General features: G+C 42.3%; 1 long non-coding RNA gene across 1 annotated transcript; it reads right to left on the bottom strand.

Annotated features, from left to right (window-relative positions):
* Positions 1–694: 694 nt before the first annotated feature.
* LOC125699009 (uncharacterized) lies at positions 695–22,611 on the bottom strand. Its single transcript, XR_007379403.1, has 4 exons — positions 22,539–22,611; positions 5,194–5,343; positions 3,053–3,312; positions 695–2,622 (listed from the first exon to the last, which is right to left on the bottom strand). It is a non-coding gene; the product is annotated as an uncharacterized LOC125699009 (long non-coding RNA).
* Between the last annotated feature and the right edge of the window lie 611 nt (positions 22,612–23,222).

Here is a 23,222-nt window from a genome sequence, read left to right on the forward strand (position 1 = left end):
CCTCTTTCCTCCATACTCACCATTCTCCAAAGGTTACATTTGAGTCAAATGTCCTCTTTATTGCTTAGTATTTCACTGTACATTTTCCTCCATTTCCAGCGGTGTCTCTTAGAAATGCAAGCACTGAGCATTAATGGAAATGTTTTAATAGAAAACTCAAGAGAACTCTATTAGCAAGAGCAGCCCTGTTCAAAGCTGGATGATTCTGATGGATCTGATAAGTGTTGAACTTGCTCACAATGTATGAAGTGGTCATTGTAGCCTTGATTTTCTCCTTCATGGCATTCAGTAAAACTCAGTTATATTCAGAATTTCTGTCCTTGGGAAAACAGCAAGCTGTCACCTTCCTTCCCATCCCGAAATGGGACAGGAGACTTCCTGAGAGAGGGAGATAGAAACTGCCTTTCCATGCTTCGAAGAACATTAGTAGAGATGTGTAACCTTGTGGATATCCTTTAGGCTATTAAGACCTCATAAGCAGGTTTTATAATGTTTCAGGTTTTATAATGTTTCAGGTTTTATACATAACTTTTGAAAGTTATTTCCTCCCTCTCCCCCCCCCCCCACCCCAAAAAAGTGTTATTTTTAATGACTGATTAAAATTTCAACAGCTTGTGAAAAATTCAAGGAAAGCCATCCCTTATAATGAAAATTTTAATTGATATCTGCTTGAATATGTTATCAGATTCATTATTGAAATTCTATTTTTGCTAAGCATTTTTATTAAAAAATTTCAGGGTTTCATTAAAAGAAATGTGACAGATCTGAATGCCTTGAGATGAAAACTAGTTTGCTTAATGAATTGTGTGGCATTCAAGCCAATCTCATTGTCTGCCACTGTATCTAATAATGCTATATAATGTTGGGAGCTACTCAAATCTGCAGTAATGTAACATTTGACATCACTATTTTTGCAATTGCTCTATTAGTGAGTATTGCAGCTGAATTTCCTGATGTCCCAGGATGAGGTTTATGGATTTGCCCATAGGGATACTACAGATGATACAATCAAATATACCAACCTGCCCATGAGTTTATCTTTTCCTGGAGAGCCATACTGATAATGTTATCAGCTCCAAAGCAAAATTGAGAGTTGTCCTAGCCTAGCTGCAAAAGCTTCTTTATTCCTGGAGAGTATTTCACTTGGTGGTTTAATGAAAGTAAAATAGAAAAATATCAGGGGAAGAAAAAAAAGAAGAGACAAAGTCTATTTCTGCCTCAGATGCTCTGTACGTTCTAGACAGTGTCCTGCTAATTGCAAAAAGCATGACTCATTCAAGTCATAAATCAGCATTTCTTGAGGCAGCAAAAACAGCCTTTAAAATTCATTGCAGTAAGACTGCTTTATTACATCGCTGGAAAAACTGCTTCCCAACAGCAGCTCCCTATTCTGCACAGCTATCTCTGCCAAGATTTGATAAGACAAATAGGGAGACTTGGGCGGAAAAGAGGAAAATGATGAAAGAAAACTTTGCTGCAAATTAGATACAAAATGGTTTTAAGCTATCTTGTTTCAAGTGTCTTTCGCCTCCTCCACATCTCTCTGTCACATCCAGGAGGGCTTATGGATTATGCTGAGGAGATCAGCCTGTGCTCATCCCTTATTCAGGCAGTTTTCTCTCAATGGCAGTTTTCCCAGCAAGAGGTGGGGAGTGGTCCATAGGATTTTGCCAGTGCTGCTTAAAACAGCAAGCAGGACCACTGAGTAATGTGTCAATGACAGCTGTCTATTCAGAGATCTTCCCTCTTCACTCCTATCCCATCCCAGATTTATGTCCGTTTTTCCTTCCCAATCTCCACCAGCTCTGCCCTCAGCTTATCACCACTCTGCAATGTCTTCCTAACCAAGAGGAAGGAGCGATGATTCCGCAGCTCACAATGACAAACTCCATCATCACTTGCAGGGTTTTTCAGAATGATGATTGACAGCCCTCCTGAAATTGTGTAAAAATTAACATGTTTAAAAAAAAAAAAAAAAAAAGAAAGAAAACCAGAATCTGTGGTCTGTTGATCTGACTCTGGGCAAAACACAGCTCTGGCTGTGGCTGTTTTACATCTAATCACAGCAGCAGAGCAGCTTCCAGCCGATCTTATTTGTAATTTTTTATCTCACTGTCCAGCTAAGTCAATCAATTGCTGCAAACTGTGTTGTGCTGCAGGGGAAAGAATAATAGAGAAATATTCAGCCAAACAATAAGAAACTCGTTCCTACTGCTGTGTATGTATGTTGAAACAGCGGCCTGTCCCCTGCCTGCCAGGTAGTGCCACCAGTCCTTGATAAGACTGCTACAGCTCTCTCACGCTCAGAAAAATTGGCAAAAAAAGCCATCACTCACACCTTGGGAAATGTCCATGGAATAATTACTCCCTCCAAGACAATTATATCCACAAAAGCTCCTTCCCCTCAGAGGGAAAATCCTGGTGGAGGCTCTTCTCAATTAAGGTTTAATGTATGTCTCTACTTCTGAAAAAGGGTTGTTCTCATTCCCACTGGAACCACTCAGAAGCTTTAATGGTTTTTGAACCAAGCCCAGTGATGATGCATCTTCATCAGTGATAGGAGTGCTTCCTTGCTTCAGGTTTTCCCATGGTTTAGATGCATATCCATCACACTGCAGCATGCTAGGGATGACAAATTGGACATACAATCACACAAATAAGTGAGATTTCCTACGGACTCTTTTGCTCCTCCTGTCTGCTCTAGGGATTGCATGGAGGATGGCATTTTCAGTGACTTTTGCTTTAAGGACACTGTTTGGGCCAGTTGCTGCCATCCACACCAGCATGGCTGGGAAATGGGTTTTAAACCCTGAAATGCCCCTCGGCTGGAGGGCTGGAAGCTGGCCAGGCAGGAGAAGAAAATAAGTAACAAAATGTGGAGCGTTCTTGCTTTGTACCCCTGTAAAACTGCTTCAGAGTAACTTTCATTTCAACAACCCCACAGCAATTACACATAATGGTCCTGGGAGGAGCAAAGATTTTCTTTGATGGAATTATCATTTAATTTCTGTTGTATATTTAGCAAACCAACTTCCTATAGGATCCCTCTTACCTGGCAAGGGAGAAGATAGATTGCCTCTGAATCTTAGGGGCTTCCCTTCAGCTCTTCTGTGCTTCCTTCAATCCGTATTATTCCTGTATATCCCATTGCTTTTCCCAACAAACTGGGTGCACATCTTAGTATTGATTGCCACTCTCCATCACACACAGACACATTTCTCTTCTTCTTTGCTCAAAGAAAACTGCACAATTGACCACAAACCAACAGTCAGGTTTTTATGATATCTGTATTGGTTATTAAATTTCTGAACTCTGTGAGAAAAATGAGAAACACGTGTGAGAGTTACTTGTGGATATACGACAAAATCATTTCACTCAGACAAGCTGCTTATCAAATAAATGAATAAAGAAAAGCATTCTTTCTTAACATAGAACTTACATCTTTAATAAACATCTGCTGCATGTTCTCGTGAGAATCCTATTATACAACTTCCTTTATTGATTCATATATTAATACCATTTTGTATTAAGCTGGTACATAATTGATGATATGGAAGTGTTTTCATATTACAACTCCTTCACTACATAATATAACCCACTTATCATATTTTCAGCACAAAATTCACAAAGTTCATGGGTGCATTACACACTGAAATGAACAAATTAACTGTAGAAAAGTACAGTATATCATTTGCAAATTGCATGCAAGCTAAAGTAAATACACAGTGCTAAATGCTGACTTTGATATAGTTCAGGTTGAAAGGCATACATCAGCTAAGAGAAAAAAAAAATCTAAGCATTCAGTAGAATGGAAAAATCTCCCTCAGAAAACAAGACCTTGTCAGTTGAGTGCAATATATACAGCTGTGATTGGTGACTCTCCCCAGGAAACACCTTCCCAGCTCCAGTAACTGTAGTGCTAGTACTGCCTTCCTGCAGCATCAAGTACTGCTCACTGTAAGCAAAAGAAGCAGGAGAAATCCCTGAGGGGATTTATTTTCCTTTAGGTTTTAGGGCCTTGTTTTGTTTTGGTTTACCTGCAGTTGAATAACAGGCTTCTGTAGTACTTCAATACCTAATGCGGGGAGATTACACAAGGCTTAGAAACTTGCTCTTTCTTATAAAATATAATTTAAACTAAGCTCAGAAATGCAGATAAGGAAATCTTCCTGCCAAGCAACACACCAGAGCAACGGTGGCACAGCCCCTATCCTGCAGTCCTGGGAGCCCAGTGTTCCTCTGGCTTGGCTTACCAGGGTTTCATCCTTGGCAGATCAGTTAGAACCATTACTGATGGACTGCTCCTCTTAATACTTTCACCAATGGAAAAACATTGGTTTGCAAGAACAACATGCATGAAACCTCAGCCTTATGCATCCGTAAATAGGGTTCATTTTTATGCTGCTGCAGCATCAGCTCTCTGCCCCCAGCCTTGCTGAGCGACTGATGAGATGCCACTGCCTTCCCATGGATGCGTGCCAGCACAGAAGCAGCTCCAAGTTGCTGTTCAATTACCTGTTATCTCCTCCGTGCTGTTACACAGCTAAATAGCTCTAAGCTTTAATTGAACTTGAGAAAATAAGTGAGGAAAAACACTTTTTTATTTTAAAGACACCAACTAGCTGTGGCCATTCCATTCAAACTCCTGATTCCTGCATCGTCACGCTTCAGTGTTCACTGAATGTCAAAGCATTACACCAGTGTTATAACATGAAGTTACAGTTATTGATACTACCAATGCCCTCAAGCTTTGCTTTCACCAGTCAGTCTTAACTTCTGTTACCCAACTCTGGCCCTCATGTTGTTTCAGTGTCCAACACTTACTGCTCTAGAGAAGCTGTCTGTAATGCTCAGAGCCTCTCTCCTCCTCTCAGAAAGGTCTCATTGCTACTTTCACAACCACAATTATACTGCCAACAAGTTCAAATGTAGTGCTACATAAGGCATTACCTACAATTCATCTACTCTCCTCCACCATCCACCATCGTGCACTTTCTCACCCACTAATAATGTCCATCCTGTGCCCAGAAAAGTGATCATTAAATATTCATGTTTCAGGAACAGACACTTCATCCACAGATCTGCCCACATCAAGTACAGTATTTCCTTTAATCTCTTTAATTCTTCCTCCCCAGTACAGTATAATTTACAGCAGGCTCAAAATATGAGTTAATGCATCTTTTCTTTCATTACCTTTTCCCCAGCTTGAAAATTTATTATGTGTTCCAGCTGGTTTGACAAGGGTCAGATGCATATGGGATGTTTCAGATTTATACACAGCATTTCAAGTAAGGCACAAGGCACAGCTCTTAGATTTCTTCAGTGGAGTACAGCTGCCCCTGCCTGGAGACATCAGAGACAAAACTTGCATTGGCCCAAATACGTGATGAGAGCCCAATAAGGGAGCTATTTCCTATTTCCAATGATTTGTAAACATCTTTGCTTCTACATGCAATGAACTGCAAGTACTGAATGTGCACCTATTGTCCGTTTGACCTTTTTCTTACCACATTTTAATCTTGGACGTATTTTTAACAACAAATCATAACAATAAGAAATTCAGTTGCCATCTGATTTGATCAAAGTCACAAAGATCTTCCAGACAAGGAGAACAGCTAATATTTCTTCTTTATCCTTTTGGTAAGAGGATTAATAACAGAAAACCATTCCAAGGATTTTTCCCCAAACCATCCTTGCCTTTTGCGTGACTAGCATTGCACATGTGAATGCTTCAATACTTACGTGTTAGTAGGAAGCAATGCAAATACTTCAGCTGCAGCCATGGAATCTTTCTGCAGCTCTAAGCCAATATCACTTCATGCCACCCATAGGAGCTTCTCCATTTGAATCTAGAAATTGTACTCCACAATACCTACATATTGGGGGCAAGTTCTTTCATCCAGATTCTTTTGCTTGGGTCCCACAACCAAAAGGTGGGAAGGGATGGAGGGCTGCAATTTCCTGAGAACCAGTAGATCCTGGATCTTCTCGTGCTGACAGGGTGTGGAGCAGCAGGTTGTCACTGTGACACCCGCTGGCAGAACTAAAATCTGAGCAAATGGCGAATGCTGTAACGTCTGACAGCTCTCCCAAATTCCCCTGAGCACAGGCTGTCTCAGAGTGGGTACTTCGGCTTGCAGCTTAACATTTTGTAAGCAAGTTGAAATAATCAGGCACAGGTATCTCTAAGGCAACAGTTCTCACATATACACACACACACACAAATGTAGATTTATATACACACACATGTGTGTATATACACGTACACTTCCTCACTTTCCCTGCCTCACATTTAGATAGCAGAAAATGGAGGGCCCAGCCACTTCTGCACCCTGACTTCCCCGACAAAACCATTTCCTGGCTCTTCTACCACCACAGCACTGACTCATCACATCTCTGCTGCCAGAAAGGGTGCTCCAGACCCGTGGTTTCCTAACAGTTCCCTTGGACAGGCACTGACCCTCCATACGTGACTTTCTAACTCCCTCCCCTCAAGATGACCTGCCACTTCCAAAGCTCCTGGTTCCTCTGTGCTGTAAACAAGTCCTCCTCCAGGAGCATCGCAATCCATTATTAATCCTGCATCACTATGTCTGGGACTTTCAGTCCAAGACAGAAATAAAAAGACTGCAGCACAGGCAGACTAGGACTGCAATTGGAGCAGGGTTTGTAATTTAATAGAACTACCTGGAGTAATGCTGTAATCTCAAACAACCTTCAGAAGTAGTTCAGAGAGAGATTCTCTAAATCCTCAAATCAGCTACAAATATACAGTTGCATTACTACTACAGATTGAAATGCCTTTGAAGTCAACAGAGAGATTCTTACAGGGTTTTTTATAGGCTTATGCATTTATATATATGTATAAATATATACACACACACGTATATACATACACGTCTCCCTAGGAGTTTAATTGGGCTGGAGTGTCCCTGAAGAAGTCTGAGCTGAAACCCTAAGGAACAGCACACTCTGAGAGCTCTCTGCCTGTAGGACTTTTTTGTAAATTTTTTTTTTTTTTTTTTTGAGAAGAGAGATTCCATTAACCACCATTTTTCTTTCCTTCTCTGTTTTGGCAAGGTGAGACTTGTCTCTATTCTGTAATGTAGACATCACCATCTCAGAGCATGGTCCCAAGGAGGCCAATTTGGAGACTGACAAGAAAATCATCCTTTCTATTTGGACAGAGAGAAATTATATTTTTCCAGCTGGAAAGAAGAAAAAACGTAAACCCTGTTGTGTAGTCTTGATCAAGATTTCTGGACAAATCAAGAAAAGTTTGAGATTTGCCAAACTAAGGATCACAGTCATGAGATTTGATTGCTTGCACCACAGCACTGATTTTCCCCAGGCTGTTTTATATCAGTGCAGGAGCACTCCCTGCCAAGGGAAGCTGCATGTTCACAGGAGCCCCATGGTCCTCATGCTGCCAATGCCACTGAAGCATTGAGTCACCCATCCATTTTTCATCCCCATTTTTACCTCACCAACCTTACCACTCCCTTTATGGCTCTTTACCTGCAGTCTCGTAGTCACCGTGTTCACTTCCACTTTTACATTGTAAATTTTAACTCCTTGTGTCTTTTCTCAGCTCCTGTTGGAAGAGCTGAGGGATGGAATCAGATCAGTGTATCACCAGCACTGATGTAGGCTTTGGAACCAGGAAGTGAGGTTGGAGGTAATGGCAGCATCCCCCTACCAACCAAATACACCAACAAGCAGGATTGGATGGGAGACCAAAGGACAGAGTTTTCTACTTCTTTCCACAGAAGGGCTCAACGGAGCAGATCCAGGCAGACAAAGAAGGTGAGAGACAGGTTAAAACAAATGCAGGTATCCTCTGGGGGACACAGGTCAGCTCAGAAATCTCAGGCATTTAAACTTAACCAGCGACTGTGAAAGCATTTCCAAATCAGAAAGAAACTCTGCAGTGAAAAGGGGGAAAGAGGAGAAAATCCCTATTTTGTGACCTCAGGAAAAAGGGAAAGTATTTTTACATATTTCTTGTCTCATGTTAGTTTGGGGGTAGGAGTTAATAACCATCTAAAGGCCACCACTCGTAATAGCTGTCCCATTGGGAACAACCCTTCTGTACAGCTCTGGGCGCTGATGCCCAGCAGGGGCTGAGCCCATCCTCTGAGATCCGAGGGAGAGCACAGCATCGCATGGGCTCGGTCTGCCACTGCTCTGCAAGAAGCTCAGCCCCAGAGCAGGACTGTAGGAACAGAGAGAAGTTCATACAGAAATCAGCTGAAAACCCAATCGCATATTTTACCAAATCGTTCCTAACGTGCTCTTACTTTGTTTCAAAGCATGACAAATGGAAACAAAAGAAACTGCAGACTTAGACCAAGAACAAAAGGCTGAGTGGCGTGCACAAAGTGGATGAGTAAAGCAAAGGTAGCGAGCCTCAAGCTTCTCTAAATGTCTTTCTAATGCTAATTAAAACACCGCACGGAATTTCCCATGGGAGGCATCGTGAAAATTAAGCCTTGAGGTGGGAGTCTGAGTGAGGGAGAAAAAAATTCTCTGCTGGGTTTCTCCCCCCTCCTTCCCCGGTCCTGTCTCACTCCATCACTATGCTGCTGCCATGGCAAAGTCCCAGCTCTGACCTCACGGCCCCAAGCCAGTCCAGAGCCCTCCTGCACCACACAGAATGTGAGCATCTCATCCAGCATCTCATCCTCTGCGCCCTCTGGAATCATCTCATGCCACGTTCGCAGAGATCAGGTGAGATTTATTTCTAGATGAAACTCGGCTGATAAGACAAAGCAAGTTATTAATCCACTCAGGCCAGGCATCTAACACCCAAAGCCTGTTACTTTTGCTGGCTGGAAAGAGGTATTTGATCGAATCAAGAGGGATTTGTTTAGCTCTCTCTTCTTGTTTAAGTTAGAAGACACTTAAAATTTGCAGCTGGGGGTTGTGCCCCTGCCAGCTCTGCAGCACCTGCAAACAAACCCACGAGCTGTGGTGCAGCTAAAATGGGAACGAGAGCAGGACCTGTGTGCTCTCTGCTACAGCCTTGTTTGGTATCAGGATGTCAGGACTGGCAATAAGAGCAACTCTGATACTTGTGGCATTTTCTTTTTGTCCTGAATATTCGTTAAACATCCGTTCCTTTCAGGCTGTGCACTCGGCTTCCTGACACTCCTCTGGCTACTCTGCAAGTTCTTTCTCTTTACCTCTTCCTTCAGGAGACCCAAGACACACCTCATGAGATTCCCAGGACATCACTGCGCTGCCCAAGTTCCAGCTCCCAGCAGTGCCCTGTCCCAACCCAGATGCTGGGGTTGCTTTGAATCTCAGGGGGGGTTGAGTAGATGTGTTTCTGTACCACTGTGCTGGAAAGTTGATTTCTCCATAGCGGTGGTTTCAATCTGTCAGAAGCCTGTGTTTAGCTGCTGCTTTAGCCAACAGGGACCAGATTTTCTCTTTCTGTCAGTGGGTTTCATGACAAAATCAGTATCAAGGGGATCAGCTGGAGAGTGATGATAATGCTTTTAGCATCTGAGCCAAAGCCCACTGCCGTTACTGAAAGCCTTCCCACTGACTTCAGTGGGGCTCAATCAGCCCAATGCTCCATCGCAGGATGGGGCCAGATTTGCTTTGAACACATTTGCAGAGTTAGACACCAAAGTTTCCAAAGACCACGATCTACTCCAAGCAAGGAAGTTTGCTAATAGGTAGGGGAAAAGGGAAGACAAAGGAAGTGCTGTTCCTTCCTTTCCACATCCTTGCAAACCTTTGTATTTCTTGCTGCCATTATACTTCTTGCTTAAGTATCCCTTAAATATCTACTAAGGGATCTGAATAGAAAAATAGATTGATCCATTTTTAACAGAGATGTAAAACCAAAAGCTCTTGCACAACTAAACAAATAAGAGTAAGTAACACGATTTTCTCCATCTCTATTGCATTAAGCCCAAATTCTGCTTTCTGGGGAGCAGATCTTGACACGTGGTGACAAGCTGCCAAAGTTCCCACAGTGAGAAGACTCCTGACCAGCCCTAATAAACAAAGCACTCCCTCCACAGCAAACCCCATGCAGCTGCTCACTTGTCTCAAGGTGACCATCCAAGGGTTGAAATAAGCAACTTCACTCAGGAGCTGGTTGGCACCACATTGGTAAGGCCAGAGGTTCTTGCTTTCTTCTTAGGCTCTCTCTCTGTTACAGAATGCTGGAAGTTAATTAGCCGCTTGCATAAAAAGGAGGAGAGCTGAGGGAAGGTGTGACAGAGACAGTTGGCTGTCGGAGGGGAACATCTCTTCATGTAAATACCCATATCCATTCACAGGCTTCAGGAAACCTCATCCCTGAGAAAATACATGCCAGATGCAAAGCATCTGATCCGCAGCAACTTCCCCTTCACAGCCCCTGGTTAATTATAACTTTAAGGAACAGCAGTCTATAATCATGTACGTGGAAACTCATTTCTCTTTAAATGGATCCCGGCTAACAGTTGCTTTTTACTGGAACAATTTTCAAGTAAACAAGCTCTGAAACTTGAAAGGAATCTTAAACTCCATTAAATAATACAGTTCCTTAGCAGGAATTTCTCCTGGGAAGAGATGTCTTCTACTCAAGTGCCATGTTATGACAAGCATGACAGACTTGATAGCGATCTGTTCCAACTCATGACATTGCTTAAATTAGGTTAGATAGAATCTGTACAGGCTTTCTAAGAAAAGCTCCTCCAGGTGAAAGCACTATTATTTTTGTTAATGGCTGTGAATTATGATTTGCTTCTCCTAGGAGTCATAAACAATGTTGTTACACAGTAGTACATCACGTAATGTATGTAATACATGATGCCTTAGTAGGGGAGGAAACCATTACATTTGCATACATTAGAGCTACAGTTGTAATCAGAATGTGTTTTCCCACTCATTCACTGAATATGTATGGCTCTCTTTCCCACTTCCCTTTCTGTTACATACGTCTCTTCCTTGACCTGGTGTCTTGCTCTATTTTATTCAGACTTGGGAAGGATGCATGCTTACAGGATGTTCCTGTTTCTCTGCAAAGACCAAGCAACCAGCTTCCTTTCAGACCACTTCCCGAACCTCACCCGTACCTCAGCCTCATGAAAAGACAAATGGAGGCAGAAAGCAGCTCAGCACCACTGCTGTGGGCTCACACACACATCAGGGCACCAGTCAGCAGCTGATGGCACCAAGGACACTTGCAGGTAAACAAGGGGATTTTAAGGTTAGCAATGCCCTGCAGCCTGAGCAGGTGACAGCTTACACCTCAGAGGGCTGCCAGACAGGGCTGGGTGGGAGGGATGACAAACCCATCCTCCTGCTGCAATCCCCACAGAACACAGCACCTCTGCACCAGCAGTAGAAGCAGGGTGGGAAGGCACAGAGCAATGCATCCAGCGTTGCTTCATGCAGTTGTTTCCAGGGGTTCACATCTTCAAAGGTGAGCTGGGTTCCTAAGTCATCAAGATCTTATTCGGAAATTCTGCACAGCAGTCCACCAGGAGAACCCTGTTTTTATTCTCACACACCATTAATCATTCATGTCTTGAATTTAAGGAAAGCCATTCAAGTGCAAAGCCAGATGACGAAAAGACAGACTTAAAGGGTTTGTTCTGAGCCTATATGAACACACCTATTTCCCCATCAATAAATTTCAAGCTGAGAAAACTGACACCCATTTGTAATTTGTGAAGAGGAGCTGGAGGCCATCTGAGCAACATGGACAAAGAAAATCAGCACATGGTTTTGCTGCTTCACATGAACACAGAAATGAAGCAGCAAAGCTGCTCTCAGAACAATAAAAAGGCTGCATCCCAACACAGCAAATTCATCATAGAATGGCTTAGATTGGAGGGGACCTTAAAGATCATCCAGTTCCAACCCCCTGCCACGGGAAGGGCTGCCAACAATCAGGGCAAAATAACACTTGGGACTTTGGAAGATATGCTCCCAGGTACAATGATGCTGATCAGCACAGAGCAGACCTTCTCCATGTCCATCACATCACCAATGGCTTGAGCAGGGGAAGAGAAAGGCTCAGGTCTAAGAGTCAAAGCTTTACAGTAATGCTGGGCTGCACATTCACACCTGAGTTATTGCCAGTGTGGGGAGGTTATGGAGAAACCAAGAGCATCTCTTACCGACTTGAACCAATTTAAGCACAGGTTTCAAGTGACACGTTGTTATTTTTATTATTGAGCTGAAAGATCACTGGAGGTAAACTTCAACCTTTCAGGCAGCCTATGGATAGCACAGCAAACAGTGAGAGGCAGATGCTGGTGGAGCTTCTGTCACCGAAGGGACACATAAGGATTTATCTGTTTTGCCACACAGAAATATTCTGTCTCAGAGCAAATTTATTGTTGGGCTGCCAGGGAAAAGCTGTTCTTGTTCCTTTTCATTAGAGAGAGGGTGGTTGCAATGTGAGGTTTCTGAGTGCACACTGAGGAGGAGGTGGCATTCCATGGTACTCCAAGGATTTTAATGCATGACCAAAGATGTACTCAGAGCTAAAAGATGCTTATGTGCCTAAAGGTGCAGAGAAGCACAAGGGCTCATGTCCTTAGGGAAGAAAGCACTGAAATGCTTTGTTTCCTGGGCAGGGCTTAGTGCAATTTCCATGCCCTCAATGTCTGGAGCACCGCATCCCTCTGCTCTGGGGTTTTGTGGAGCTGCCTGTGCACCTACTTCACCCTATAGAGAAATAAATGATCATACAGAACTGGTCTCTGTACTAAAGAACAGCAAGATTTCAAAGGAAAACACATTTGTCAGAAGGGTGTTGCAATTTCTGAGCTATCAGGACAGGCACAAATCAAACAGTAGCTGGTGGTTTTACTTTCTACATTTGAATTCATGAAAAGTTCATATTAAAACAAAGGGGAAAAAAAAAAAAAAAGAAAAGCAATGCATAAAAACACCTTGAAACATTTCTTGCCTCTCTCTTCCAACATGAGACTCTAACCACAATTTAAGAAATATATAAGCATCATTTACCATCCAGGGATGGACAAACACCAGCACTCTGCTCCTGCATTCAACCTGGAAAGATTGTTAATGCAAAGCAAACAAGAAAGGATCAGGCCTTAAACCACCATCCCAGCCCAGCATCCCTACAAGAAGAGATCATGCACAGACATGTAGGGGGGATTTGGTAATTGTATCGTGTGATGATTTTGCAGTTGATAAGCAGCAGTCTTCCACCTGCAGCGCTGTTAGTCTGGCTTCTTTATGAAAACAACATTTGTTTTGTTTTGTTTTTAAAACAAAAAGATATGTATGGCTGATAAGTGTTATTTGATCATTTTTGTGAACTTTAATTTGTTTTATACTTTATGCTCTCCAAACTACTATGTAAAGTTATACTTCAAGCAACAACGATATAAATCAAAAACAAACTCAAAAAACTCCTCACCCTTTTAAAGTATTGCATGAGTATTATTTAACCACGATGCATGCAAATTAAATTCAAATTAAATAGCAATGGGTGTGGTGCATATGCAAATTTCTAAATGCACCCAGTCCCCATTTCCCCATTATGAAATGCCTACAGCTGTAACTCCCTGACCTTACGAGCTGCTCAGCCTCTAATACAATCTTTGTCATTGTAACAAGGCCAAAAGAGTGGAAGATGGAACAACATCAGCCCATCTCCACAGACTTTCAAAGCACTTGCAAAGACCCCTACAAAATAAGATCAGTGCTTTTCTGAAGGAAATATGATGACTGCTCTCCTGACTGACCTACCTGGCACTCAGCAATGAGACAGTAAAACCCACAGCATGGGCTGAGCCCCATGGGTGGCTGGGCTTCTCACACAGGCTCTCTCTGTGGCTCACAGCTGGAGGTTGGGCTGGTGAAGCTTTACAAGCATTCTCCTCCATCTTCTTCTGATATCTGAAGCCCTTCTGATTTTGACTTCCTTTGAAATTTCCTTTTGAATCTCTTATCTGAGTGTTCTTACCAGAGATGTGAGGACCTCCACCCCTTGACAGCCTCCCTACATTCTTCTCAGGATTTCACAGAGAACCCTCCAGCTGCTCAGTTTCCATCCAGAGCCCTTGTCAGAGGAGAAAGGCATCAAATTTAGTTGCAAGAGACTTGGTAACAGAGGAGTTTCTTTCAAACACCACCTCCCATACCTGGCAGACTCAGACTTAACACAAGGATTGTTCCTCCACCCTTTAATTAAAGGAGTTTCCTTCAGTTTCAAAGCAATAGAACAAAGCAGCCCCAGCATCTCTCAATAACTATCTTCCTTTCTAGCTCTCATAATATAAAAGGAATCTGATAGTTTCTCTCCTGTATCAGTGTCATCACATCTGTCATCAGGACTTTTCTCTGAGGATGCATTTATATGCATTCTTTCCAAAACCAGTTCTCCACCACAACCCACAGCAAAGCCAAAAAGCCAAGGCATGAGGAGGGGGACACCCCATCCAGCCCCCTGGGCACAACCACTAAACTCAGTCAACAACAACCTTTGGAGATCAGCCTCTTCAGGGAGAGCAGAGGTGACTCCAAGGAGAGCTGGGGGAACAGAAGGGGCAGACAAGAAAATGAGCACGGACTTGTGGAGGCACTCTGAGCACAATGCACATGAAGCCCCATCCACTGCAGATAGGACATCCTAATTTATGATTGCAGATCTCAGAGTAGCCTGATCAGAGGCAGCGTCTGAAAGATGAGCATTCATGACTTTCTCCTGTCTCCTGTTCCCAGATAATTATCCCTTTCTTAGGTGATTAGAAGACATTCTAATCTGTTTTTTTTTGTTTTTTTTTTTTGTTTTTTTTTTTAAAGCTCATTCCATCAAATTAGGCATCAAGGCATGCAGTGGTGATGGGTAAAACCTTTACCTGTAGGGTAAAACCTTCACGGATGGTAAAACCTGTACCAAGCAACTACTGAAGACAACAAAGCCATCTCCATGTAATCCTTGCTGTTTGACAAACCAGCGATTACTCCATGGGGGAGGCACAACAAGCACAGGGAAACCCACATCTTCTGGAACATCCTAGTTCCCCCCATCCACCTCTGGGTGCAAATGATGGTGGGGAGCATGCAACACACCATTCCTTTTCACCCACTGATAGTGAGAAAAGCCGAAACCACACTGCAACTCACTGTTCTCCCCACCCGGCTCCATAGGGACATTGAATTGCTCAGCACTGATAATTACTAACCTCCAAGACTGCTATGGTGCGGGATGTGAACCTCAGCCTCTGCAGCATCTCATAATGTATGCTTGCTCATACTAGGGATTATGTGGTCCTGATGGAAATCACATCGCTTCGCAAGGATAGAGAGAGCACACAGCTTTTGGATTAAGAGAGTTATCCACCCTTTAGGTGCTTTTTAGCCTATTCTTATCCTTGGAAGGTAGCATGAAGTAGCAGTTCCTACCCAAGGAGCACTCTCCTTGGAGTATTAGCAGTTTTGCAAATTGGGAACTCTCGTTAGTGGACATTTGGTTGACTACTGTTAAGATACACCTGTGCTTTGGTCTCATGAGTCTGCCCACGTAGTCATCCACTTGACATCTCAACCTGCTGCACATTTTATCATTTTATAGCCTGCTCCTCCATCATGTCACTGTGTACATACACTTAATGTGGTCTGACCTTGAGGAAAAAAAACCCTGTTGTTATATAACTGCACTCATTAATCCAGCTCAGCCTTCATGTCCCACTGATCCTTCTCCATACCAAGAATAACCCAGGTCCTGCTGAAGATATGGAAAACCTCCAGCTCTAAAGTTATTGCTCTCCATCTTGTCTTCATGCTGCTTTGACCAAGTAAATTGTAGCACTACTAAACTTCTCTTATAAAAATGATCCTTCCTTAGTTAGAAATGCATTAAAGCAGTGAATAACAAAAGACACAGAAACAAAGGGGTTGAAAAAGCCTACTCTCTCCATACTGACAGAGGAGAATATCTATACAAACTATTCTTGAAGTATGTTTTTTAAGCTTTTCTGAGAATTATTGCGAATGAATGAATCCTGCTGTACTTCTATTTTAACAAGATTTTTTATTTTTCCATAGTTTGGTCCTTTTTTTTTTTTTTGTATGTTTTTTTTTTAGTAAATTCTAGATCTATATACATTTGTTCTAGATGGAATGAATCAAATTAAAAATTACTTCTCATGTTTGGTTTTGGTTATTTTGTTCATTTGTTTTGTGTTTTATGCATTAAGCTCATGTGTAAAATACACAAGACACTATCAAGACAAATTGGAATCCTTTTGTCTTTAATTTCCAATCTGAAAAGATTTCAAACTATACAACACATAGGAAGTTGGAAAGCATTCCATAGGGAGAAATAATGAATAAATCAATTTGATGTCTTTCCAGTCTGACAAAACAAAGAAACATTCTGAGCAGAGGTTTTCAGGGACAAAAAAAAATCACATTTTGATCTTTTCTTTACAGTGTTAATTTATGCTTTACGTATTTAGAAAGTAGTAGATGTGAAACTTTAAAGCCTGCTGTTACCTCTCTCCACACGCATTGTTCATGGAATGAACATTGTCACATCGTGACGCCCTGGTAGATTTAAGTACCATGAATGGTGTACTTGCAGTTACTGCACTTCCTTGTTTACTACAGGATGGTTCTTCACTGAAGGTTTTTTTTCCCCCCAACCACAGCTCTGACTTCAGTCACATCACTGGGAGGAATGTCTTAGGACATTTGGCTCTGCTGCCTTGCAAGAACATCCAGCACTTTCAAATATACTTCAGTCAGTGAAACCAGTTGTACCCAACTAAGCAACAATCTCCTACTACAGAGCAAAACAGAGCAGAAAGAAACTACCTCTTTCAGGGCTCAAGAAGTGGAAACCACTTGAAGTTTCTGGAATATCATCCTCCACCTAATTCCATAGAAAATATTTCTTCCAATCATGTCATATATGGAATCAGATCTGAGCCCAGCTGCTCATCTTGTGATGCCATTGAATGAAAGAGAAGGAAAAAAGGACTGCAATGTTCTAACAGCTGACTACAAGATCAGATGCTGATAAAGCCAATCATACGAGCCAGGATTTCAGTTTGGATGTTGTATTTAGTCTTGTTTGTATAAATAAAACATGATTTGATGGTATTTTTGACTCTTGAACAGACAGTCCTTTTCACCTTAGCTTCTTCTCACAAAAAACTCTCAGGTATTCCAATTTTGAAACCCATATCATTATCTGGATTTTCTCATGAGGCAGATAAAAATATAGATACAATAAAAACTAGAATCACTATGTATGAAAAAATCAATGACTTTCCTGCCTGTTAAAAGTCAGAGAAGAATAAAAGACTCTTTTATAAATACAAGTAAACAATACTTCATTAAAAAAAAAAACAAAAAAACAACCAGGATTCAATATATTAAAAGAAAAAAAAGAAAAAAAATGCCTTCAAAGGTCTTCTTCCACCAATCAATAGTTTCTTTAAGCTTTTCAGAAATTCCTCCTTGACCTTGAACATCCCTGCATGTATTCCTCTGTTACCTCTCCCTCCTACCTGCCAGTGGAATCACATGGGCCTCAGAGAGGTTATCACCAATGGCACAGCACAAACAGCTGTGCTGTAGTTGTTCTCATGGCTACCACCACCTTTGCTATACTGGCTCAGTATGCAGCTTTTGATGCAAAAACAAAAAAAAAAACAAAACAAAATACAAACAAAGAAGCTAGTAATAACAATTTATACCAAAAGTACACTCTTCATCCTCAACCTAGTTACTATTGCTGGTGATCAGATAGTAGAGAAGTGGAGACAGGTTCTGCTCTCCCTTCCTTGAACAGCCCACAGGCATTCAGATAATCCCTTCTTCTCTCCATTAATTATGCAGGATGATTAGGAGAGACGTAGAGGTGCTGCAGGCTTGGCTGCCAACAGTCTGCAGTGACAGTCAGAGTTCTTGTCCTCCACAGACACAACCATTGACACTAACAGCATGCCAGAACACCTCCAGGAAATTAGCTCTTGGAGAGGAGCAGATGGCTTGAACTGAATCCAAGTGAGGCTGAAGTGAACGAATCCAAGCACAGCCAAAAGGCAGGTCCAGAATAGGGATCATGGAAACATCATCTTTCCTTCGTGGAAAAGCACACTGTCCACATTTGCCAAAGCTGTGCCTTGTGTCTGACACTTGGCAAACTCCAGCTGCTTGGGTTGCATCATTAGCCCCTGAACATGTCACTTCTGGGAAGTAATATAATAACTCAATGTGTCTTGAAACTCAACTTGGGAACGGTACACCAACTCCAGCTGGTTGGGAATGGGGAACAACTGCTTTTTCTATGGCTCACATAGCCAAGAGCACATCTGATTTGCACTCAAGTCTTTCCCAGAGCTCTCTGTCAGCATCTGATGCCAACTTAGGGTTCTGCTCCCATTTTTCAGAGCAATTAGTGTCTTAAGACCCAACTGCACCAAAAATGGAATTTTCATCCATGAACACCCATGGTAACAGTACTCCTATGAGAGGTCATAAAGCTCAGAGCAAAGTTTTGAGGAGAACTGTGAAGAAAATACGCCCTTTTTGTCAATAGCTCTGGAGTAATTTTCTTATGGAGATGATGTAAATCCAGACTGTGGAACACTTCAGACATGATTTCTTTGGGGCAGACTTATTTCATAATTTAATCGTACAAATCAGATGAGTGTTACATTCCCAAGCTTTTCTCAATTTTTTCATCTGTTACTGATAAACTGCCACAGTTTTCTACTCCCATGTGGAGAACTGGAAGAGGCTTTGTGAAGTCCAGTGAGGCTGTGAATGCCCACTCACTGGAAGCATTCAAGACCAGACTGGATGAGGCTTTGAACAGAAGGTGTCCCTGCCTATAGCAGGAGGGTTGGAATTAAATGGTCTTAAAGGTCCTTTCCAGCCCAAACCATTCTATGATTCTAAGTCCACTGGAATCTTAACACCTCAGTCAATCTCGCCCACGTACAAACGCTTCAGCAGTTAAATACCCTCAAAGGAATTAAGGAAAAGGAATGTTTATTTGCACCGAAAGAACTTTGGTTTTCCACCTTCTTAAGACTTACAGAGAGACATTCTTTTGTAGATGGGCACAGTCATATAACCACTAGTGTGCCAAGCTTCAGGAACAGAATTATTTCACAAGGCTGTGGCTCCAACCATTCTCTTCCTTTGTTGTTCACCTCCCCTGAACACTCCTCTCCTGCTGATGTTTTTCAGCACATAGCCCTGTTAGTGCTGAGATTATCTTCTTGTTCCCACCAATCTCTCTGGTATCAGTTGTTAAAAACACAGTCAGAGCAGCACAGGCAACCCCTCACATCCATCATATTCTCCCCCTACACAGACAAGATTAAAGACCTCTCAGTAATTAAAGATGGAAGGATGTCATTGAGAGGCACAGGCGAGCCAGGAAAGGTGGGTTATCCAAGTGACACATCTATGATTCTCTCCTCTTTTCTGACCCCTTGTTCTGAGGGCTAGTGTTTTGTAAATCAAGATTAATGAGAAGAACAGCACTTAAGTGCACCTGATCATAAATCTGGGAGAGTTAGTACACTCTCTGACAAGATTAATATATTTTATATCTGACACTGTCTGTATAATGCTTCGTGTTCAATTTATTACCATCCCAGACCTGAAAGTGGAGCATGTATTTACTTGCAGTGCCACTTGCGCTTTGTGCAGAGCATTTCATGGACAACCTGATATTCATTTTCATCCCTCCTGATGTTATCTTTGTTATTTAAAAAAAAAAAAATCTTTTTATTTTGATATAATTCTAGCATAATTATACACAAAATATATCTGCAAAAAGCCACTGATGACTACTGCTGTTAGTCAGGCTGGGAGGACAACAGGTGCAGAATTTTTTCATAAGAAAACATATCAGTAAATGCCAATTCACCTAAATCAAAGCATTTTGTAAAAACCCATTGCTTTAGAAAAAAAACCCTGCAATCTGTTTAAGTTACTTTTTAAAATTTGTTTCTACTTGAAACGGACTGCTTGCTTTCTCTGAAATTTAAAGTGATCAGCAGATAATTCTTTTAAATGTGAAAAGGTTCTGTTCCAACTGCAGCGACCACAATTTACTGAAACATTTTTCTTTTTCCTCCTCTGAAATTCCCACAGCTGATGAATTAAAATTGAGATTTTTGAGGATCTTTTCGCCTAATTTGGGACAACAATATTTTTCAGATCCCAAATTCCTTATAGTTTAGGAAAACAACTCCCATTCAGCCATAACCAATAACCAAACTCTAGAAGGAGCCAAAATCCATCTGGGACAGTTCCTTAGCAGGTCTTCAGGCATCAAAAAGTTCTTGACCATTGTCAGAGAACACACTAATGAATTATTTATCGATTTATCTCCTTGGTGGGCTAAAATCACCTAGGATTGGCTTTAGACACTGCAGATTAAATCCCTTTGTGCAACGGCTGCTTCAAGAACTGCAACAATTTGGTATAAAACTGTCAAAAATAATGCAATCCAGCAGATCCCACACAGTGGGCAAGGAGAAATAGAACTCAGTCTTGTGGAAGGAACTCCTCATCTGTCACTTCCTCCTCATTTACTTCCCTGTCCTGCTCCTATCAGTCCAGCAAACCACCCCAGGCACCATGAGGAAAGGAAGGGCTGTTGGCACACCTCCTCCCACAGCCAGTCCCTCCCTCCAGGACTCTCACAGTCATACGTGCCATGCAAATAACTCTTGTCCCCTCCTGAATTAAATTCAGAACCAGCAGAGGTCCCCAACTTTTATTCCTTCGGGGAGAAACATATGGGCATAGATCATCAAGCTTTCAAAATGCTCTTCTAATTCACATCAAAAGTTCAATGGCTTCCAGGCTGACATATGCCACAAGAAGTACGTGCATGATAGAAGCTGACTGTACCACCCAAGTCTCTCTCTCAAGATTCATCCCTGTTCACAGCTCCCATCCTTAACTCACTTTGATTCCCCTGCACAAGCAGCCATGCTCCGCACCAATTCCTGTCCTCTGCCACAACACTTCCTAAGTCGGCACCCTCCAAAACTTTGCTTCTTACTATAATTTCTTGCTCTTCAGTACCACTGTCACCTCCTCCCACAGCACCATATGTTCCCTATCTCTTCCCTGCTGAGCACCCTCTGCTTCTGCAATCTGACAGCTGAAGTGACCTCCTCTTCTTGATCCCTTGATGTTGTGGTCAATGCTCTGCCCTCCTCAGAAGCCAGACCAACACCTGACAGCCAGGGTAACTCACTCCCAGACTTCATTCACTCCATCACTTGGTGGCAGAGGTATACTGGGACACAGAGTCTCTTGCTGTCTGTCACTTAACACAGGGCCTCACCAGCACCACCAAAAGGCTTCCAATGCCAGATGAGCTCTCACAGAGATTCACAAGTTCAGGATCTTTCCTGTCAGTAAAACAACGTGCTCCCTGTACGTGCCTACGTCTAACCCAAAGCAAAGTCAAGTCTTCTAATCTTCCCTGCTATAAAACACCCAGCAATCAGAGCCTTATTAGCAGATAATGATTTACTTTCTACCCACCAGCTATTTGCAAAGATCAGCCACTCTCCCTGTCTGAAGTACCATCAGGGTTTCTCCATAACTCTGCTTCATTTATCAATATAGGGATTTACACTGTAAACAGGACAGCTGCATTACTGAGTCTAATTATACCCTGAGAAGACAAAGCACCGTGTGCCCACACACTGTACTGGAATTAGAAGTCCAGGTAGAACAGAAGAGAGGCTTTTAATTAAACAATGTCAGTTACCTTTCACAGAAAGCCTACAATTTAATTTAAACACACAAGCAGGAGGAGCAGTAGGTCAAGCACCTTCCCCATCTAGTGAACTTCAGGCCCAGCAACTGACAAACACGGCACCATCATTTTTGCCCACTGCCTCACTTTTAGAAGTACTTTATTTATTTATTTATTGGGGTGGGGGGGCTTTCTTCCTTTAATTAGGAGCAAGAAAAAGATTGTGGTGACTCCACAGCATGTCAGATTTAATCAGCATAAGACCCCATCACATGTTGGTGGCATGTGTGGCAGCAGTTTTTAATAAAGGATTACAGAATGCACCTGCTGTGGCTGAAATATTGCGAACTTTTCCCAGCTCCAGGAGGCCTGCATTAGGTCATGTTAGACTCCAGCATTTATAACTTATCAACCTTTGGAGTCAGGATGCAATCTGAAGCACTGCGATGATGCCAGCTGATTTCATTTGCCAAAAAAGTGATCAGGTTGTTTGCACGGAACTAGATAAGTGTTTGTCTCAATAGCTGTTCCAAAGATGGGCAGGAATTCTTTATCCCAGACAACGCTTTGTTTTGTTCCCAGAAGTCACTGGATAATGACTTCTATGCCAACAAGTTAATTGCAAGAGCAAAGCAATGCAGAAAATATTCAGATCCACAGTCACATGTCTTCGACAATTGCTTCAAATTTAATGCAATGAGCTCAGTCTTTTACAGAGAAAGCTTGCTGGTGCTGCAGAAAATAAACACTCAGGATAGCCATCCCAGAGCCAGCTGGTTTTCTAATTCTCCCCTTTGCTTACCTTGCTTGCACCACTTGTAGGAGATGAGGTGTGGGGTCATTCACTTCCTCCATCAGATCAGCACACCCCAAAGCTCACAGCACGTGCCTCTGACTGCTGCTGGTGAGGGGAGGAAACTACTCCCACCAGCTGAAACAGCCCTCGGTTGTGTGGGCAGAGATGACGCACCTGTGTGCTCTCTTACAGGCCTGAGGAGCCTCTTACTTGTGAATCTGTTTCATTGCCTAGTTTTGAGGTCATTTTAATGAAGACAGGCTTGTCATAGACCATAATTGGCACATGCAGCTCCCCAGCTCCATTCAGCAGCCCTTACAAATACCATTCAGCAACCAACAAAAGAGCAATTAAACAGACCACTTCACCTAAGCATTCTGAGCACAGGAACTGCAGAGTTGTACCTTGTGCCTGTCCAAAAATGCCTGCGAAACACCCATCTTTGGAGTGTTAGATATCTCCTTGTGACTAAATCACTTGTCAGCTCATTGCTTGCAGCTGCCAGTGTAGACCAGACTATTTACTGCTTCCAAGCCATTCCCATTCTAATAGTGCACAATAGAAGAGAAAGGCATACTAGAAATACACAGAGCAGTGACAAGTGTTAATAGGGCTGCTATCCTGCTTTGAAGCAATTCTATTAACGCATTATACTGCAGCTGAGGGTAATTATTTCCAAGGGAAATGGGT

The sequence above is a fragment of the Lagopus muta genome, chromosome 11, assembly GCF_023343835.1.
Source record: "Lagopus muta isolate bLagMut1 chromosome 11, bLagMut1 primary, whole genome shotgun sequence".
Lineage (NCBI taxonomy): Eukaryota > Metazoa > Chordata > Aves > Galliformes > Phasianidae > Lagopus > Lagopus muta.